General features: G+C 42.8%; 1 protein-coding gene across 4 annotated transcripts in view; it reads right to left on the minus strand.

The window, feature by feature from the left end:
* The window catches only part of LOC308184716 (zinc finger SWIM domain-containing protein 6), a 228,049-nt gene that overhangs the window by 196,839 nt on the left and 11,522 nt on the right, over nt 1-19,688 (minus strand). The gene's annotated exons all lie outside the window — the stretch shown is intronic.

Raw genomic sequence — 19,688 nt, forward strand, 5'->3', positions numbered from 1 at the left:
TGATACCATGACCAGGTTCTTCGCAAGCAGGTTACAAGTACTGATGGGAACGACCGTTGCAAAAGAGCAGTGAGGGGCCTTTCTGCCACACTCCCTAGTGGCTGACACCATGCTGAACAATTAATATGGGGTGGCTGGCAGACAACTGCTTGGGGATTGGTTGGGTATCAGTCAGCAGGTAGTAAGCAATTGTGTTGTGCATCACTTGTTTCGTACACATTAGTAGTAGTAGTACTATTATCGTTAGCATTATTATTTTCCCCTTCTTTTCTGTCCTAATAAACTGTCTTTATCTCAACCCACAGGTTTTCATTTCTTTCTAATATTCTCCCCCATCCCAGAGAGAGAGGGGGGAGTATGAGTGAAGAGCTGGGTGGTGCTTGGCTGCCGGCCAGGTTAAACCACAACAGTCATGCACCTCCAAAATTAAATCTGACTCCAAGAGTTTCCAGTTCTGATAAAAATTAAGTTTAAATTCTGCAATCAATTGTCAGCTTGCAGTAGGTTTTCACGTTAGCAGTATATGCCTCAATGCACAGACAATTAATGTAAAATCAATATAAGACCTATCAACACCACCAGAGCACACCTTCAACTGCAGATGTAACCAAAGCTATGTTCGGTCCAGAAATGTCCAGTAACATATGATGGAGATACAGGTCTTCACAGCGTAACCCACACCTATATTTCTGTGAAGGCGATCAGGTTCTAAAACTGCAAAGAAAAAGCCAACTATAATGTTTAATCTTATTGCATGCAGCTGCTCACAGAACAAGCCATGCCTCAAGAACTGCAGATGACTGCTGAAAACAGTTTAAGACTTGATACAAAGTTCCATAAAAACAATACATAATAGATTTAATTATCACAAGCTATAAAGTGAGGAAATGAGATAAACTGTAACAACAAGGGTCATGGACAAGAGACTTCAATGGCCAAGAGACTTCATTTGCAAGAGGTGAACGCTATACAGAACAGAAGTTGGGAAAGAGGGCTAGATGAGCAGAAAAAGGGAACACACTGATATCAGTATCTTAGCCAAAGATCCCAAAGTGACTTTTGGAACTCAAGTAATACTACTCCCCATAATCTAAAAAATGCCTTCAATAGCTGACAAAGAGCTTGCCACAAGCAAGATTGGAAAAGATAAAGTGTCAAGTTATTTAGGCTTGGTAGGGCAAACAGAATGACTGCTGTCTATGATCTTTTTATGTCAGAGTCAACTTAACTTTATCTCTAATACAGAGGAACATTTTGAATGGTAAAACTCACTGTATTCACAGAGGCTAAGAGAGCTGGGTCTTTTTAGTTTGGAGAAAGGAAGGCTGAGAGGGGATCTTAATGTTTACAAATATCTGAAGGGGGGATGTCAAGAGGATGGGGCAAGACTCTTTCCAGTGGTGCTCAAGGACAGGATAAGAGGCAACGGGCACACACTGAAACACGGGAAGTTCCATCTGAATATGAGGAAAAACTTCTGTACTGTGGGAGTACTGGAACAGGTTACCCAGAGAGGCTGTGGAGTCTCCTTTTCTGGAGATATTGAAAACCCACTGGACATGATCCTGTGCAACGTGCTCTAGGTGACCCTGCTTGAGCGGGGGGGGTTGGACCAGATGATCTCCAGAAGTTCCTTCCAACCTTAAGCACTCTATGACTTTTTTTTTTGTGTATTAAGCATTCTGCATTTTGATAGCCCTTATACATATCACTGAACTGCTCTCACTCAGTTTTCAGATATGCACTAAACCCTTTAAGAAAATAATCTTAAAATGTGACAGTCTCTTGCTCTTTATGGACAATATAGTTGAATAATTGCAAAGCAGGTTAATTTAAGAACGTAGAAACTGTAGAAAGCAATTTGAAATTGGTTACAGCCACCTTTTTTCTACTGTTCAATGAACACATTCCATCTCGTCCTCTGTAAAAGCAGCCTGAGCACTCAAGTTTGCTGTAACTAAGCTCAATGCCTACTACACAAAAACAGAATTGCGTTATTTTTGCAAGATTTTTGACTGGCACAAAACATGATAAAAATGTACTCTGAGTCTAACAATTTATTCTAACTGGTGAAGTTAAATATTTTTCTTTTCAATATTTGGTATGAGTTAAGTTCCAAACAACACGTTAAACACAAACATCATTTGGTTTGAGATCATGTAATTCAGCTAGGTTCATAGTTCTTTCCTCCAGGAAACCTCACAACACATTTGAAAGTGCACATTTTAAAAGAGGCAGTACATCATATTAGAAATGCTCTTTAAATTAAAGAATAAAGTGTGTATTGACTGGTAGACTTGACAGCTTATAAACTGAAATAAACATCTACTTGCCAATTATCAAGGTTATTATAAAGCTTTTATTCCTTCATCAAGACAATTTTCTCTCAGCAAAGAAAAGCTGATTTTGCAATACTGCCTTGCTCTATTTGTACAAGAATTTACTTTCTACACATCATTTATCCTGTACAATAAGTCAGGCTGCTTTCTCATTATCATGGTGTTGCACTCAGGTTCCTCTTCTTTATTCCTGGAGAACTTGATTTGCACAGCCCTCTCCCAGCTCAGTCACACATTATCAGCAGCTACCCTTCAAAGAGAACTTTCTAAAGGAGAAATGCATGTACTGCTCTCAGCATTGCTGAGTTATATGGTTAAATGGTTGTTAACAAACAACTCAAGAGTTAAATCAGAGCAGATCAAGAGTTTGTTGCAATGAGTTAGATGCAAAGAAAAAATAGGGGGGGATATTAGCAGCATTCCCATAGAGTTAAATAATAATCCATATCCAAAATAAAAGGTACTACAGTTGCTGAAAGAGTATTACAAAATACATCAAGATACTGTTTTTACAAACATCACGGGTTGCTTATTTTGAATTTTCCAAAAATATTCCCACATAATGCCAGATTCAGGAAAATCCAAGAGCTCCAAGACCTACAGGGTTTACTTATTTAATCTAGTTTAACTTCAGCAACACCTCCCCCCCCCTTCCTCACCACTAGAGGAATTACACCACTTGTACAAGCACTTCTTTCCCTCTATTTTAACTGAATCACTCTGTATTAGTTTTATTTGCTAACTGCTAGCATCACTCAAAGACAAGGTAAAAATAATTGAACTTCAGTAATACCACAATGGGGGGGGGGATAAGTTTCCATATGTTTCCGATTTGCACTCATGCTGCCAGCTGCCTTTACACTTGTGCTTCAAGAAAAAAGCCTCCTGCCAACCCCACCAAAGGCCTTCTAACCAGGGGCCAGCTCACCTTATCCCTGAAAGCTGAGCTTTTCTCAGCTGTTCACGCTAAACAGCTGTGGATGTATGGAAAACCTGTTACTACTGGCAGAAAATGAAATCTGGCAAGCAGTTTGTGTTCATAATGGAAGAAAGTCTCCAAAACACAAGCATTTCAATATATTCTCAAAGGCTTTTCCCCTCACCCTCCCACACCTATTTTGTGAGAGCTTTCAAAATTAGTCTGTGTAAACAGCATGATAAACATAATTAGCCCAGAGTGCCAAAAATAGGCTATCCCCCTGCTAAGCACTAACATTAAGTGCAAGAGCATTAGCAAAAGCAGCAGCAGTCATCAACACATAGGGTTAATGAAGGTTTTCCTACAAGTCCTGTTCCTACTTTAAGTGAATGGGCTGATATAAATCTAAGAATGTAGATGTATATCAACTCCGAATGCTGCCACCAGAAGAAAAAAGTTTCCTACCTTTCCAGGGATGTTCAAGAATTGCATAACTTTTGTTCAACTGGTTAAAAGCTACAGATGCCCTTCACCTGCTATGTTTTTCACTCTAAAATAGCCTGTCAATTAAAATATCAAACTGCAAATTGTACCTTATTTCAGGCATAAACTTCAAATGACCAAATTATGACTTTATCCCATTTTCTGAGGAAATGCATTTTTTCGTAAATGACCAGGTTGAGCGAAGCTATTTCAACTAAGGTTTCTCCTTCGCATCCTGCTCACTCTCCATATCCATCAAATTAAATTAGGCTTAATCAAGATGTGCCAAGCTGTATTCAAAATAACCAGAAAATTAAAAGATATTAAAAGTTTGAATGTTTCAAGTTTTCAGCAACTATGAGTTAAAGGATTTCAGCGTTCACAACCATTGCCTCTAATGAGTTTAATCTCATTCTGCTAACAAATAGGTTTAAATCTCACCTGCTTTTATGTGCATTTAGTGGCACCTTCCTAACAAACAGCACAAGATTTGTTTTTGCCTTTGTCTTTTTGTCACTTCCACATGGTGTGGAAGATAAAGGAAGGAGGTAACACATCACAAGTCTCCATGAGAAGTACAACATGGACCTGGATATTTACCATAATTCATCATCCAATACAGATTTTCCCTTCTTTTAAGGAAGATGGCATTTTCCAGAACTGACACACCACTTTTAGTGCCTGTATTTACTGAGCATTCACAATGGTCTAAATTGTGAAGAGCCATTCCTATCTAAAAGCAAGTTTCATATAGATGATTCAAGTGAAGAGGCTTCTGAGACTTCCCAATAGCCAAAGTTCCAATTATACAAAGTTTCATTATACACAAAACATCTTTTCTTTGCTTTATTATCTGATGCAGTGTTATTCTTGGGAAGATAACACTGATGGACACCTCTTAGAGATAAATACTAGTCTATTTTGTGTCTGTTCCTTCCAACCCAAGCATTCTGAGTTAAAACTGATTCAATACTTGTATCTTCATTCTGTAAGAGATTGAGCTTGGTAGAAGCCTATTAAACCATTTTATGCACTCTAAGTTTTTCTGGAATACATTGAGCAGAAAGCATGGTGAAAGTAATTTCACAACTCCCAGCTCCTAGTCTGCACACATTTGTTTTATCTTTAAAGATGAATACATTTAAAAAGATTGCCAGATGAACTAGACCTGCCATCTGCACAGCATAATTAACAGGAACTCTGGCCTGAATTCAAACAGCACAAAATTAGATTAAAACTACACAACTTTAGTAGTATCAGTTATCTGAACCCAGTAGGATCTCTTTCTTATAACTTCATTCTTATATCTTTAAAGTTTAAAATCCAAAACTTGTCTTAGACTTCTCTACTAGGCTGAACGGCCTTGTATAGCTTCACATTTACTGCAGAAACAAAAATTATGCAAAAGGCATGATTGTTAACACATTTTTCGCTCTATGGAAACTGCCCTGTGGACAGTGTCCCAACAGGGACTGGAAAGTAATCCACAGTACTTTACCCCTTGGTGGAAAGTGGTCAGCCATCTTTCAGGAAGGTACAAAATAAAGGTCCAAGGAGGGAAAACTACAGCAGTCAGCTGACACATAGCAGCTTCTGGCCATGAACCCATAGGCAGCATTCTCACCTTCAGCTGGCATGAAGGTATTCATATAATACTTCTAGATGGCTTTGGCAAGGTTGCCAAGTGTAACTCCAGTTTCCTGAACCAGTTTTGCAAAATTCTGAACATGTGAGCAAATCTGTATGCAAAGAACTAGGTAGAGTCCTTCAGATTTTGTTGGTGATGCTGTGGTGGGTTTTTGTTTTTGTTTTTAATTCAACCCCAGAGTTGTGATGAGAACATCCACTGTGAGCTGTCTGTTCCATAAAGAAACATCAATCCCACAGAGTTAAATTTGTCACACTTGAGAAGGCTCGCTCAACTGTAGCACACAAAATCCCAGGTTTTTAAACCTCTTAAATGCCTTTCCAATGAAATGATGCTTTTTCACTAAGGAATAATGTTTTCCCCAGATTAAAAACAAAACAGCTATGAATAAAGTGTGACTTGAAATACTTTGTCTAGAATAATCTGAATCTGTGACACAATTTTGGATTTGCATAAATATATTAAAGTATACACATCCAGTCATAGCAGATTAAGAATTTCATGAAGACAAAGGAAGCCTACAAGTACTGTTTCTCTCTCCTTCCCCCACTCAGGTCCTGCAAGCCTTTCATCCTTCCTGGGACAGTATTTACACTGAATATAATTTAGCCAGATTTCAAAACTGAACATTTTTTGTTTTATGAGACTGTTTAAAGAGCCTCTTGCATTAATCTTAGGATTTTTCCTACTTATTAGCTTCACATGAGCAATAGCACATTGTATAGTTCAGTACTGTAGTTCTAAATAGCCATTTTCCCCTGACTGTATTTGTCTGCAAAATAGCGAAGAGGAATGGGGTAAAGGTGGAAGGATTAAAAAGACTACAATTGTGAAAAAATAATTAGTAAAAAAAAAGGACTGATACACCTGACTGCTCTTCATTCTCTATGTAGAGCAGAGTTCAAGCTGGTACTTTAACAAACCTGACTTATGAAAATCATGGTCATCTCACAAAAGTATAAACACCTACCATCAACCTAAAATATGATTTGACAACGAAGCCATCTAATTTTAGAAGACTGGTAGCAGTGCAGCAATGAAGCCAGCAATGAGGCGGAGAAGATAACAGACTAGTTAACTTCACCTTCCTCAAATGAGGAAAACTATTTAGTTTTAAAGCCTTAATATATACATACACTGATGACAAACATCACCTGCAGAGACTAGGAAGGAAATAAGACACTCCAATTAGGGTGGGAGGTCATGCAGGTTCCTTTCCAGCAGGAGACAATGAGGAAAGGCGAAGTACCTGTACTGGGTCTTGCTGGGATGGAGTTAGCTTTCCCTGCAGTGGCTCATACAGTGTTATACTCTGCACTTGTAGCTAGAACAGTATTGGTATCACACTAATGTTTTGTTTATTGCTGAGCAGTGCTGGCACAGCATCAAGACCCTCTCCAACACTACCCCCCCCCCCCCCAAGCCAGTAGGCTGGGGGTGAGCAAGAGGTAGGGAGGGGACATCACCAGGGAAGCTGAACTAAACCAACCAAAGGGATATTCCATAACACATGATATCACACTCAGCAACAAAAGGTGGGAAAGGGGAAGAAGAGGAGGGGAGACTCTCATTATGAAGACATCTGTCCTCCCAAACAACTGCTACATGTGTTAAGGCCCTGCTTCCCAGGACATGGCTGAACATCGCTTGCTGATGGAAAATAGAGAATTTTCTTCCCTCTTTACTTCTGCGTAGCCTTTGCTTGTTTTTTCCCCTCTTTTTCCTTTAAGTTACCCTTATCTCAACCTGTGATCCCTTTTTTCCCCCCCTTCCATCACACTTCCTTCTCCCCTTCTTCTTTTGAGGAGGGGGAGTGAGAACACAGTTGTGGTAGAGTTTCTGTCCAGCAGGGTAAAACCACCATAGTACTCTACATAAATTATATACAACTTAAGGACTGGTTTTCTCACTCATGCATGCTTTATAGTCTGACAGCCACAATCCTCCAGGCAGATCTGTAGGAAAGCTCTAGGAAGTGAGCAACCCAGATCGATCCTTCTACATTGAAGCAAGCTACTGTTTAAAGCTTTGTACTGGCTTGCTTTCATTTCTCCCTAGTGCAAGCAGTCGAGAAAGTCAAAACAGCCTATCCCAGTGACCTGCATAATGCCCCCATGAAATCTCTCTTTATGATAAAAAGCCATTTCTGCCCTGAAAATAGGTTCATCCACACTGAAGTATACAACAGCTTCCAATGTCCTTCTTCCCCCCATCAGTTATGGGCAAGCTTAGTTCTGCGTTACTTCGGTCCACCTGGAATAGATCACAGATTTGCTTTATTCCAATCCTGAAGACAGACCATTTCAGTAAATATGCCTCACTTACAGGAGCAACTGTCTGTTGTAACTCGCACACTATCCAAATTATACAAAAGCAGCAACATTCTGCTCAATTGCTGTTCTACTTGGGGAAGCAGTAACGATACTGGAACCCCACAAAGATATTTCAGACTCTCAGTGATGTCTGTATCAGAAGTGCTCAGTTTACAAGCAATAAGGGTATTCCCCCCCCCCCCCAACATGCTCCATCATTTCCTTCTCACACATTACTACCAGTAATCAAGTTCATGCAAGTCAGCTGAAGTCTCTGCTATACCACCACAACCCTGCAGCCTTCAGTGTGACTGTTGAGGTGTAACTGATCAAAGGCTAAGAAACATAGGAGATAGCAGCTCATCCTTAACTATGTTAGCTCAGCAGGCCTAACCGAAGAGCTACGAACTCTTCATTGAATGAGGTCAACAGCTATGGATGAAAATAAACATGGAATATATCTGGTCAAACAACTGCACAATAAGGGGAAAAATTGCCTTGAAAGTCTGTTATACTAGGTATGCTGATACTCAGTACTGTCTCAAGAGGCAATATATGAACTTTGAAGACAAAAAAAGCACTTTTGCAAGAGCTACACAGATATAGAAAGAAGTGAATATGAATGATCAGAGCAAGTAGTTAAGCATTTCCTTCCCCTTTCCTCTACTCTTAAAGTAAAGATTCATTGGGCTTTTTTTTTTAAAAAAAATCACTGGGAGAGCATGGTGGTTGGATTCATCTTAGTTGAGGTTTTATAACAAAGAAAACCACTGTGAATTAATAGATGTGGAAGATGTCTCTCTCATGTAGGCCCATCAGACGTCACAGTTCAGAACAGATCCATGCTGCAGTCCCTGGAACAGTCAGGTTGCCTCTTGCCAAAAGAGCTGCCAAGTGCAGCAGCCATCTCCTTTCCAGGCAGCACTCAGGCCTTCATGATAACTTTAAACTGATCCAAGCGTAACTAAGACAGAGAAAGAGTCCTGCCCTTCTCCCAACTTCCACTCCCTTGAATCAACAGTAGCATTTACATGGCCAATAAATGAAGTAAAATTCACCTAGCAGATCTAAACTGACAAGCAGGACGATTCTCTGTCTCACCATGCAGCTAGCTACGTAAACCCTGGTACAAGGTACAAGCTTGAAAACTGTAGTGTTCCTCTGACAGCACCCTGTATTTAAGCCAACCTAAAGCAATCATGTGGCTTCAGGGTGAATGACAAACACTGGTCTTCATAACAGGTTGTTTGAAAATGACAATCATGAAAAAGCCTTGGAAATACACATTTATAAGCACAGTAACACCTTTTTCTGTTCTAAGAGTTACACAATGAGGCACAGACCAGTAAGCAAGTCACAGCACAGTAAATGAGCCAGTTATTTCATTTACCATAATCATGACCAGAGTATTTCACAAGGTTTCACAGCCCATCCTTGTTACTGGTGAACTCTTCCAAGACAGAAGAAGTTTGTTGGAATGGGCTTCTGGAGAACAACTCCAGAACTCACAAGAAAACATTATGACCATGAAGGCCCTTTCATCACAATGCCAACTCCCAGTGCCCATATCACTGCACTAGCATGCCCATACCAGGACTAAACAAGCTGCCACCACCACACTGGAGGTGGATATTCAATATCTACAGCATGTATTACTAACAAATCCCACTTGGTCACAAATATATTCGTTCCAATGGGAAATCAACCTGACCAAAAGCCTGGCAGCACTTTTGCCCACAGAAGAAAGGAGGCGAAAACAGTATATGGCAGCCCCAAGCTCCGCAAGGGCAGGCCAGTCAAAGGTCCCTCCAACCTGTGTTGGACATGCCACAGGTGACTTACAATATTTAATTAGTTTAATGCAAGTAGAATAAGTCATAGTCTGTCTCAGTAGCAGTCCCACCTCCAGACCACACTGCAAACATACTCTTCCCACTATACTTCTAGCACTTCAGACCAGCATCAGCTTGCAGCAGCCACAGGATAAGTGGATTTGCTTTGACTTCCTTTATTCCTCACGCCATACTCCTCCATCCCCAGGCTCAGGACACTTCCTTACTACGGTCATACACAATTCTACCCCTCACAGATTTCCTGGCCCAAAACACAGCTACAGATAACCCTCCCCATCTACCTATCAAGCTTCATGTGTACTATGCTGTTACACAAACTTTTTTGCACTCTTATGCTGCCAATTCACAAACCTCATTCATCCATATAAGTTCTGCCCAAGGTGCTTGTGTTATGCTGTAGCACCATCTTCCCCACATCACTACCTTCTCTATCCCATGGCCAAATAATTGAGTACATTGAGGCCCTTGTCTCAAATGCAGTTCTACTCACTGAGCATTTGCTGGTTCCAGAGCAATTGCAGTGCATCAGGAATAGCTCTGAGGTCTCCAGTGGAAACTCACGATGTGTTTCAGGATTTCAATTGCTTTTCAATTTACAGAAGTGCTGAAAGGTAGACTCCTCTCACAGAACTTTTGACCTTTACTGGCTTTTGTGGTTTTTCTTTTACTTCCTAAAATCACAGCTTAGTGTCTCATTGAACAGTCATATTCCTCTGCTTCCTCCTTTCAGTAGATGTTTCTGAATACTCTCTACTTAGAAACATACAATCATTAAGGTTGGAAAAGACCACCAAGATCTTCTGGTCCAACCATCCCCCACACCAAACCAATATCACCCAATAAACCATGTCCCTAAGCACCACGTTCAACCTTTCCTTAAACACCCCCAGGGACTCCACCACCTCCCTGGGCAATCCGTTCCAATGCCTGACTACTCTTTCTGAGAAGAAATGGCTCCTTATTTCCAACCTAAAACTCCTCTAGCGCAAATTGAGGCCATTCCCTCCAGTCCTATCAGTGGTTATCTGCAAAAAGAGGCCAAAATCCAGCTCCCCACAACTTCCTTTCAGGTAGTTGTAGAGAGCAATAAGGTCTCCCCTGAGCCTCCTCTCCTCCAGACTAAACAACCCCAGTTCCCTCAGCTGCTCAGCATAAGACTTGTGTTACAGACTATTCATCAGCTTCGTAGCCCTTCTCTGGACAGGCTCCAGGGCCTCAATGTCCTTCCTGTACTGAGGGGCCCAAAGCTGAACACAGGACTCGAGGTGTGGCCTCACTAGAGCAGAGTACAGGGGGACAATCACCTCCCTGGTCCTGCTGGTTACAGTATTCCTGATACAAGCCAGGATACCCTTGGCCTTCTTGGCTACCTGGGCACACTGCTGGCTCATGTTCAGGCGAGCATCGTCCAACACCCCCAGATCCTTTTCCTCTGCACAGCTTTCCAGCCACTCTGCCCCAACCCTGTAGCGTTGCATGGGGTTGTTGTGGCCAAAGTGCAGGACCCGGCACTTAGCCATGTTGAACCTCATCCCATTGGCCTCTGCCCATTGATCCAACCTGCCCAGGTCCCTCTGCATGGCCTTCCTTACCCTCTGGCAGATCAACACTTCCCCTCAACTTGGTGTCATCTGCAAGCTTACTGAGGGTGCACTCAATTCCCTCACCCAAGTCATCAAAAGAAGTTAGGAAGTATTTACTGTTATTCAAGGAAGAAGGGGAAGACAGACCTAACAGACAGGGATTCACTGAAGTACATGCCCATGAATTGCATCCTCCCAATTATCCAGTCTAACAATTCACTAGCTATTATTCCATGCTGAGTTATCAGGGAGTAGCTGCTTTGAACTTACTGCCATCTTACTCCTTTCAGATTTACTCTCTACACTGGAAGTATTCAGTTTTCTGACATCAGTACCCTTCCCTGTATTGCCCGCTATGAATAAGCCTGTTTCAAACACTTGTACAAAATCAAGTCAACGGTTTTGTTTTACCACTATCATGATGGAGCCTCCACTGCAAAACAACAGAAATAGCTTTTGCTTTGATAAAGTAGTCTGACAAACACCATTCCATTAAACCGAGAAGTCCAGCGCTTTCTGAAAAACAGTATTTCCTTCAAGCATACCTTCTTTATAAAACTGAAATTGGGATGTAAAGGGGGTGGGGGGAGTGGAGAGAAGGGGCCACACATTTCATAACTTGAAACATACTTTAGTTTCAAGAATAACAAGATAGTTAAGTTCACTTCATAGAATCACAGAATATCCCAAGTTGGAAGGGACCCACAAGAATCAAGTACAACCCCTGGACAAAGGACCATCCAAAAAAATCTGACCATGTGTCTGAGCACTGTTCAAATGCTTCCTGAACTGTAACAGGCTCACTGCTGTGACCAGTTCCCTGGGGAGCCTGTTCCAGTGCCTGACCACCCTCTCAGTGAAGAACCTTCTCCTGATATCTAGCCTGAACCTCCCGTCACAACTTCAAACCATTTCCTCAAGTCCTATTGCTGGTCACCAGAGACAAGATCAGCGCCTGACCCTCTGCTCCCCCTCATGAGGAAGCTGTAGACCGTGATGAGGTCATCCCTCAGTTTCCTCTTCTCCAGGCTGAACAATACAAGTGACTTCAGCCGCTCCTCATGTGTCTTCCCCTCCAGACCCTTCACCAACTTCGTAGCCCTGCTTTAGAGGCTAACAGTTTTATATCTTTATTATACTGTGACACCCAAAATTGTACACAGTACTCAAGGTGAGGCCGCACCAACTCAGTAGAACAGGACAACCACTTCCCTTGACCAGCTAGCAACGTCATGCTTGACACACCCCAGGATATGGTTGGCCCTCCTGGCCTCCAAGGCAAACTGATGGCTCATGTTCAGCTTGCTGTCAACTAAAACCCCCAGATCCCTCTCTGTGGGGCTGCTCTCCAGCATCTCATCCCCTAGTCTGTACATATAACCAGAGTTGCCCTTTCCCAGATGCAGAATCCAGCACCTGTGTTGTCCTTCAGGTGTTTTTCAGTGACACACAGAATAATTTTCTCCATAATTTTACTAGGCACTGAAGTGAGCCTGACAGGCCTGTAATTACCGGGGTCTTCTTTCTTGCCCTTCTTGAAAACTGGCACAACATTTGCCAGCTTCCAGTCAACTGGGACCTCCCCAGATTCTCAAGATCATTGAAAAGTAATTGAGAGATGTCTCATGACAACATCAGCCAGCTCTCTGAGCACCCTGGGATTCATCCCATCAGGCCCCATGGACTTAGATGCATCCAGGTAAAGCAGCAAATCCCGCAAAAGTTCAGGGTTAACTGGGAGTTTATCATTCCTGCAGTCACGGTCCTCCAACTCAAGGCACCTGGGGTCACAGAGCCCATCATTGGTGTTGAAGACAGAGGTAAAAAAAATCATTCAATCTTTTTTTTTTTTATGTCCCTGTTTGTTACGTGACTGCCTTCATCAAGTATCAGACCAATGTTTACTCTGGTCCTCCTTTTCCTGTTAACATACTTAATGCCTTTTTTTATTGTCCCCCACACTGCTGGCCAGCTTCAGCTCTAACTGAGCCTTGACCACACAAATTCTCTCCCCCCACGGAGAGCAGAAGGACCCCTGTAGTACTCCCACGTTGCCTGACCTTGCTTCCAGCAGCCATACACTTTCTTTTTTCTGCCTAAGCTCTTGAAGAAGATCCCTGCTCAGCCAGGCCAGCCTTCTGACCCTTCTGCTTAACTTCTGACATTTTGGAATGGCCCATTCCTGTGCTCTTAGGAGGTTGTAATCACCAATTACAAACTCCGTACAGACAAGTGCCTCCCTTAGATAGAGTGCCACCCCACCCCTCATCTGCCCTGCCTATCCCTTCTGAAGTGCCTGTAACCGTCCATCATAACACACCAGTCACGTGCCAATGATGTCATAGCTCTGGGACAGGGCCAAGGCTTCTAGCTCCTCATTTCTCATGCTGCATGCATCTGTGTAGAAACATTTCAGATGTGCTTCACTGAACTCAGCCCCTTGTGGGGCAAACTGAAGGGTCTTGCTAGCATACAGCCCTCAATTTTTGGCATGCAGTCCCAAAGCTTATCGCTGGCAGGCCCGGTTTTGTCCCTTTCCCCCTTCAAATCTAGTTTAAAGCCTTATCAATCAGCCCTGCTAACTCCTGGGCAAAAATCCTTCCCCCCCCCCCCGCCATGATCAAGAAACACAAAATTACATCAGTGGCGCCAGCCTCAGAGCCACGTATTAATCTGCTGGTGCTGCCTGTTCCTTTCAGTATTGATCCCTGCTACTGGAAGGAAGGATGGAGAAAAACACTACCTGTGCATCTGATCCTTCAACAATTGCCCCAAAGTCATGAAGTCCCTTTTGATCCCTCTTGGACTTCTCTTTGCTACCTCATTACTGCCAACATGAAAAAACAATAAAGGGTAATAATCAGAGGGACATACCAGGTGAGTGACTTTGAGTGATGTCTCTTACCCAGGCGCCAGGGAGACAGCAGACTTCCCTATGGGTTGGGTCTGGATGGCAAATCAGGCCCTCCATTCCCTTCAGAAGGGAGTCCCCTTTGACAATAACCCTTCTTCCCCCCCCCCCCCCCTTGGTGGAGGTTGTTGTGATGCAGGGTATAGGCTGACTTGCCCCAGGCAACTCCCCCAATGTGGATGGACCTTTGTCCACATCATTTGCCTGCCCATCAAGTTCCAGAGCCTATTCCTGTTGTGTAGGGGCACCTGGGAAGGTGAAGTAGGCAGCAGGTAGGTTCACCTGCTGTGCCAAGCATGAATCTGCTTCCACTCTCTCATCTTTTAGGTCCCTCGTTCTACCTGGTGGCAAGGGGGTAGGGGAACCTTAATTTCTTGTGTTATGTCTGGCTGAGCAGCGTGTCTCAGGGATAGCAGATTATTGTCCCACCAATCTCCTTCTCTGGCTCTCTGATGCTCCTCAGCCTGCCCACCTCCTCCCAAAGCTCTGCCACCCTGGCAAAGCTGTTCTTCAACCTGGGCACACCTCCTACAGCTGTGCTTGCTACCATCATCCTGTAGTGGCATAAGAATAGGGCACACCCAGCAGCCTGACACTTGGGTGGCAACATGTTCCCCTCCAAGCTCTGTCTGGGAGGCTGCATCAGTTGTGGTGGGTGCCGAGCTCCAAGAGGTCATGGCCTTCTGCCAGGTGGATACAATCACTCCCTGATCCATCTGCTACACCATGCCCTTTCCCCCCCCCCCCCCCCACTCCAGTCACTCACACTCCCTAGGGGCTGCCTTTGTATGGGGGGCACTCCTGGCTCCACCCAAGCCTCATCAGCCACCCTCATGAGGGCTGCCAGCTCCTGGCAGCTAGCTCCCTCAGCTGCCTTGAAGTGCTTCAATGCAGGAAACCCCCTGCACATTACAATCCCCTGCTCCAATGCAGAACGCATCTGTTCCAAAGCCAATCACTGCAGCCGGAGGCATTTGTTAATCTGCTTTCCATTTTGAATACTATTTTGTAGAAGAGCAATCTATCCTCTTCAGTGCCTTCACTAATACCCACTGAAAGTAGTTCACATAGAGGGAGCAGTCAGACTATATTGTCATTAAATGTACCTCTTCAGGAATCTACTGAACTCTTTGTGACCTCTACCTTATCTCAGATATCGCTTCCCAACTTCTCTTCCTAGCCTCTCATCTAGGAAAGTCAACCCAGCATCTTACTTGGAAGAGAAGAGAGGTAGTAAGTACATTAAGTATATCTTACTCAATGAGCCAAACTTATTCCTCAACACATCTTCACACCTGCCACTTACATTTATCTACATAACTATTTAGAAACCAAGCCTGTGAATTATTGTCAGTATACATGTATATAATATAAAGCTTGAACACTGAACTTTCAGTAAAACTAAGCAGAATGATGCATCTAAAATTAAGTAGGACCAATCAAGTTATTCTCAGCTTCTTTATTCCATCAGACAGCCAAGGCATCTGTTACATCAAGTCCTATTTCTAGTCACTGTCTACCATTCATGCATTAGTAGCACATTCAGCTCAAGTCATCTCTTTTAGTTCATGCATTTAGATTTGACCAGGAAAGCTGCGTGACTGCTATGTCACATATAATGGCTTACAAGAACAAAGAACTAAGAAAAGTTGCACATTGTCATCCTTACGCTCTATAAGATGCAAAACTGAAGTTTCATACTTCTACGTAATACAGCTACACTAAATCCAGACAATATAATGGCACTGATATTTTATCCCCAATACACTAATTGTAGTCAATTTGCAAGGTTTCAGTTTAAAACCTGAATCAGCGGAGGAACTGAGACTCATTCTGCATGTACAACATTAGTGGTACAGCCAATTTTCCCAGTTGCCATTGTCCCTAACAGTATTTCTGAATAAAAGCATTCTAGGTTTCCTTTGTGTAGCTAATAAACAATTCATTTAGATTGATTTTTCCCTGTTCTTGAACTTTCAAGATAAGTGGACTCAGCAAAATCATCTTGAAGAAGCACAAGTCATACTTAATATGGTCACCAAGGCCAGCTTTGTAAATATGCAAACAAGTGTTTTATTAAGACCATTTTTTCCAACCTCCCAAAGCAGTGCATTGTATTCCACAAATAAGAGAAGGAAACTAAGTGTTTCATTGACGAAACTGCTGCTGTGTAATCAAGCAATCCATTACTGTAAGGTTCTTCATGCAACTTCACTGACTAGCTCATGTTTTCCAGAAGACTCAAGAAAGATTATCCATAGATATTTTTGCTAACTAATTCTTAACAGATTTTAACTGCCATTATTTCACAGTCAAAACTGCATGTAAACAACAGAAACAGCCACCATGCATATGAAGCCCTAATACCACACTACATGCATTTATTTATAATTTCCATAAATGTACTATCAATCCCATCATTAATCACTGAATATTTATTGATGAACTTTAGGCTGGCCAAAATATCAAAGCTCAATGTAGAAATTAAATACTAATAAAACCCACCAGCTGTTCTTGACAAGGGTAAACTAGAAGCTTACTTGATAGAGTTTGTGCTGCCACTATGCCTAGAACACAGCTGAACACAGGTATGCAAAGAGAAGACATGCCACCAGTATAAAACAAGAAAAAGTCAAACTTGAAGCATAAGGAAACAAGTCTAAAAGAACCAGTGCTGGTAAAGTCCTTTAACCAAAAACCTTCCTTTTAACAGAATATTAGAAGTACAAAAATAATTAGAATATACACAAACTTGATCCTCTACTATATTACAGACTAAATTTGTCTCATGTTATAAGTTTATTCATTTTTAACTGCCTCAACAGTCAAGTGTTATTTCATTACTGAGTATAAATTAAACACTGTAGTCAGCTGCACAACTCCTGCACTCTATTTGCATTACTACTAGCTGTCAGCAGTACCCAGTTAGCAGTTAAACTTGGCATGCGTACAAAGTGTCTAATTTCTTAGAAATCACATAGCTATACAACATTTGATTTTCCCAGACTTTAAAAAGATCATTTGAATGTGGTAAATTTGGAGCCAAAAAAATAAATACAATAAAGATACATTAATGCCTACTTCTTTGAAATTTCTTCCTATCATGTCATCCCCCCCCCACTTATTCTTCCAAAAATTCCATAACATTAGATATCTGACACTAATTAACAATGAAAAGTGACCTATGTAAACAGGCAGATCATTAAATAAAGCAGGACAAAAGGTAAGTCACCTGAAGTTTTAGCACATGAATTCGGTAACTGAGCTTCTGATTTACCTGATCTGCTAGATCTACTAGTATGAATTTAAACTTACCAACAGGTTTTGCTGCATCCTTCCAATTAACATCAGACCTTCTCAGCCACTACCTATGCATTTCCAAAGCAAGAATTCCCAGATATTTCAAGACTGTCAAACATACTCACTTGCAACAAGGAGTAGAGGATTTAAGTCCTTTTTAAAGCATGTGATTGTGCACATCATAATTACATTAAAAATAATACTTTAAATATGGTTAAAGATGCCCCTCTTCCACACGCTTTTCCATTTTTCAGAAAGTTTTATTAAAGCATAGGTAAAACGTCTACACTGGGAGATGCTTCAATCTACACTGAACTGCATCAAATCAGAAACTGTTTTTTGTACACCTATTAAGCTCCTACAGCAGGCCTTTTATCAGTTCTGACTTAACCACAATGTAATGCTCTTCACTTATTATTAGAAGGCTACACCCTTCTGGTCTTTCTACACATTTGCAGGATTAAATCAGAAAAAAAATATTTTAAGATAGTGACTTCCATGATGAGTTTTCTAGACATCCTGATCTTTGACAGCAGGGCCAATGCAACAAAGACTGGATGCATGGAGGGGGGAGGCACACAACCAACCACATTTTCAGCATGTTTAGAACACATTTAATAGCTCCAGAAGCAGTAGTCAACACTTGAATTATATTTATACGTTTTCTTTCTTCACATTGACCCTTGCCAACATTACTCAATCCCCCTCCCCTTTAGAGGCTATACGAAGATATTTTTTCCTTTCACAACTACTCACTGAGGCCTATTCCGCTGCCAAAAACAAGCAAAGCCCACACTGGGTGTGTCTCCTAGAGAATAAGGGATCTTTTATTTATCACCCCTTGGCTTTATTTTCACAGTGAATTCCTGGCCTTAATGTAGTGGGCCAAGAAACCCTCCTCATGTACACTATTGTCATTCCTCATCACTCACGAACAGAATCAAGTGCAAGCAAAGGGGAAAAAAAAAATCTTAGTGCTGCCAAAATTAAAAAGAAAGCCCTACTTCCGGCTTTGCCAGACCTGAGGAACCACAGATGTGTTTCAGACCTCCGGAAAGGGAGAGAAAGAAAAGATATGAAGATTATTATAAACTTAATTTTTTTTTTTTTTAAGTGATTTCCTCTGAGCTGAACTCACCCTAGACTAGAGAGAAGCACAGCAAGCCTAGGAACAGCAACAGAGCTTCCCTTCAGAAGAATAAATAGCCATGCAGAGGAACACGTTTGTAGACTGTGCGTGGACAGTGCCCGGCACGGCTCAGCACGAACAAAAGGCTCAGGACCGCCCGGGACGGAGGTACCGGCCCTGCCTGCCCCTGCTTTGTCAACCGCTCCACTGTGGGGGTGGGGGCAAGAAAAAAAATAAGCAGCCTCTTTCGTCTGGTTTCCCCTTTCGAAGGGGAAACAAAAATGAAAACAAAGTGTCCGGTCGCCAGCTCCTCCACAGTGCATCACCAAAAACAAATCGGAACCCCGTGGAAGTCTGATCACTCCCTCTCGAGGGGGATACACACACCCGTACGTGGGTCCGAGGCGAGCCGCCCCCCCCCCGCGGAAGAGGGTATTCACCTCCGTAGCCAGACAGAGACAGGGAGGAGTTAACTGAAGGCGCTCATTAGCCAAGAATGGCGGAAGAGCAGCGGCAGCCGAACAGCGGCGGGAGGGGAAAAAGGGATGAGTATTGTTCCCTTCCAGCAGGAGGAAGAGCAGCCCTCGCTCCCCCCCGTTGTCCTGAAGCACCTCATCCCAAAGCAACTATCCCCTTGTCCACCTCCCTCCTCCCCCACCTCACTGTCTGCCCGGAGCATGCCCGCGCTCCCCTCCTCCACTCGGATTTCATCCCCTTCCTCCGGCTCGTCGCTGCCCTAGAAATGCCTTTGTTTGCGGCTCCTCCCCCCACCGCCGTCCCACAAATCCGCTCTCGGGATCTCGCATTCATTTTTATTTCTTTATTTTGGAACACGACGTATTTCCCCACCCCCATCCCTGTGTACCGCCTTCTGCTGATTCATTTCCACCGACGGCCCCGGGGGGGGGAGGGGCCGCGGCGGAGTCATCTCCTCCCTATTGTGGTCTAGAGTACAGCGACGATCCGGATTGCCGGGGATGGGCGCTGGGAGGGGGCAAAACCAAACGGGATTACACAGCCTGGATTACTGGGAGCGGGCACAGCGCAGTACGAGAGTTAAAGGGACAGGATTATCTCTACCCTTTCGCAGGCTCGCTACCTGCTGGGTAGGAACGACAGCACCGGACTGGAGTGGAAGGCCGCCAACAGGGCAGAGTGGCGGAAAGTAAGAATCTAGAAGTATCTAGAAGAGAGACAAAGGAGTTATATAT

Source organism: Anser brachyrhynchus (assembly GCF_964034855.1).
Source record: "Anser brachyrhynchus genome assembly, chromosome: W".
In the NCBI taxonomy this organism is placed as follows: domain Eukaryota; kingdom Metazoa; phylum Chordata; class Aves; order Anseriformes; family Anatidae; genus Anser; species Anser brachyrhynchus.